The 2,810-nt window shown below is 46.4% G+C and overlaps 1 non-coding gene across 1 annotated transcript; it reads left to right on the top strand.

Moving 5' to 3' along the window:
- Positions 1-2,352: 2,352 nt before the first annotated feature.
- Positions 2,353-2,434, top strand: trnal-uaa (transfer RNA leucine (anticodon UAA)). The gene has a single exon. It is a non-coding gene; the product is annotated as a tRNA-Leu (tRNA).
- Positions 2,435-2,810: the final 376 nt, after the last annotated feature.

The raw sequence follows: 2,810 nt of genomic DNA, 5'->3' as shown, positions 1-2,810 counted from the left end.
TTACATTAAACTCAGTTTAGAGCAATGATTCTGTGCTGGCTGGTAAAATATATATAACCAGGAGATTTCCCCTCTCCACAGTTTAGGACACTGACTCTGTGCTTTCTGGTTGAATATATATATAACCAGGAGATTTACACTCTCCTCAGTTTCGGGCACTGACTCTGTGCTGGCTGTTTAAATATATATAACCAGGAGATTTACACTCTCCTCAATTTGGGGCAATGACTCTGTGCTTGCTTGTTAAATATATATAACCAGGAGATTTACTCTCTCCTCAGTTCAGGGCACTTACGCTGTACTGGCTGTTTAAAAATATATACAAACAGGACATTCACGCCATCCTCAGTTTAGGGCAGAGACTCTGTGCTGCCTGGTTAAATATATCTAATCGGAAGATTTACGCTCTGCTCAGTTTAGGGCAATGACTCTGATTTATACTCTCCTCAGTTTAGGGCACTGAGTCTGTGCTGGCTGGCTAAATATATATAACCAGGTGAATAACACTCTCCTCAGTTTAGCGCATTTACGCTGTGCTGGCTGGTTAAATATATATAACCAGTGGATTTACTCTCTGCTCAGTTTCGGGTACTATATATATACGCCGTGATTCCCGAATTAGTGCAGGATTGGGAAATGGGAGAATTGGTGCAGCGACGCGGAGCAGTAATTACAGCCTCAGACATGTACAGCACGGAAACAGACCCTTCGATCCAACTTGTCCACACCTAAGTTTAAGAATCCTGGCAGCTCTCCACGAAATTGGAGAATCATTGGAAGGAACTACAAAATGGAAACAATTGGGAAAGGACTTATCGAAATGTGAGAATTTGCAAGAGGGCATCAGATACTGGGTGAATTAGTGCAGTTCAGCACTAAATGGGTGAGTTATGCTGTGTTGCACTAAATGGGAGAATTGAGGCAGGACAATATCTTTTGGGAGACTTAGTGTACGGCACCCCTAAATTGGGCGAGGGCATCAGTCAGTATGGGGATTGGAGTGAGGCAACACTGAGTGGGCTTCAGTAATTGAGGGGAATGCTGCTAACCAACACTGAATTGGAGAATTGGTGCGGGCCATCTGTAAATGAGAGAGCTGGAGCACAGTGGAGCTAAATTAGAGAATTGGTGCATGGCAACAGTAAATGGGAGAATTAGAGTAGCGCACCCTTAAATGGTAGAATCGGGCTCGGGCATCAGTTGCTGTGGTGAAACGGTGGGCTATCACCGTGTGAAACGTTGTTCTAGCTCTCTGGTTTCCTTCATTCCTGTCCTGGTCAGGGAGGCTGGGGATTGGTCCTCTCCATCAGATGGAGGGACCAGCGCATTGTTGACCCAATTTAATCAAGAATGGAATTGGTCATCTTCACTTCTCATGGTTCATTTTTGTTCTGTTTAGTTGGATGTTACTTGAGCACTTTCTGGGACTTGACAATGCATTAAAGCTGCAGTATGTTTGGAAGCACGGTTTGGAATTGTCTCGCTGCCATTTGTCTGAGCAGTACATGACATAGACGAATCGCACTCCCTCAAAGTCAGCATGTCAGTGTGTCTGGCAATGGTTCCGCCTTTTCTGTTTTGCTTCTGTTCCACGCTAAGAGCTGTCAGTTTTTGGATTTGCTGGAGTGCTGAGGGGGTAACACAATTTGTGTGGTATTTTTCTTCAGACCAAACTCCACCCTCCAGGAAAAATAGCCCAACGCGCTGAGTAACAAACAGCACGCGTTTTTAGCAAATGGTCTGTTCAAGCTGGTGTCAGCTTCTGGAGCGTCTCAGAGTTGCCAAGCACGGAAACAGACCCTGCTCTCTAACTTGCCACTGCTAAACAGATAACCGAAATTAATCTAACCAATATTTGCCAAAATGTGTCCCTTATCACTCCGAACGCTTTCAGATGCCTTTGAAATGTTGTGAGCGCACCAGTCTCTGACACTAAATATGGCAATTCCTTCTGTACACACGGAAATGTCTGTGTTCAAAACAAGTGTCCCTCACATCCCCTTTAAATGTTAGTGTTCTCACATTAAACCAATGTTATCTCGCTTTGAACTCATGTGCCTTGTGAAAAATTACTCCCTGACACTTTTCTCTGTCCGTCTGCCTCATGTCTTTATAAAATTCTGTAAGGCCATTCCTCTGCCCTGAAGCTCCAGGGAAAACTGCCGAATCCAATTCAGTTTCGTGCTATTGTCCAAACAGTGCAAACCTTGCAAACCCTTTCAAATACTTTCGAAATTGTTCCACGTTCGTTACTGAATGCGCGATCTGTTCGTGTCTGAAGTGAAGCGATGCTGAAACGCTAGTAATGAGATTTTGGCGCGCGGCTCCGCTGTGGTAGCGTGGCCCCGCTGTGGTAGCGTGGCCGAGTGGTCTAAGGCGCTGGATTTAAGCTCTAGTCTCTATCGAGTCGTTGGTTCGAATCCCACCGCTACCAGCGGTTGCTCCGCTGCAAGCAGTTGAACAGAGCAGAATCTCTGCAGGCCGTCTGCGTTTTCGTTGTTGTGTTTGCCGCTGCTCAGGTCAACTGAGTCTGACTCTCCTCAACCCCTCTGCTTTCGGATGTCTGCATGGCCAGTTTCTGTGTCTCAAATAGTCCGTGCATTTGTCTGGAAGTTCGGTGGTTCGAGCCCTCCCTTCGCACTGAGCCTCAATTATTTCAGTTCAAGCATTGAGACCGACCATGTCCCGACACTGCAACCACGAGAACCCACCCGAGTCTGCAGCTGGATGTGGCCCCAATCTCTCCAAGGCCCCGCTGCCAACAGAAAGCGGCTACTGCAGCTTCAATCAGCGGCTTCCTGCTCAGTCCT

The sequence above is a fragment of the Chiloscyllium punctatum genome, unplaced genomic scaffold (genome assembly GCF_047496795.1).
Source record: "Chiloscyllium punctatum isolate Juve2018m unplaced genomic scaffold, sChiPun1.3 scaffold_112, whole genome shotgun sequence".
Lineage (NCBI taxonomy): Eukaryota > Metazoa > Chordata > Chondrichthyes > Orectolobiformes > Hemiscylliidae > Chiloscyllium > Chiloscyllium punctatum.
This window is presented reverse-complemented; position numbering and strand designations above follow the sequence as displayed.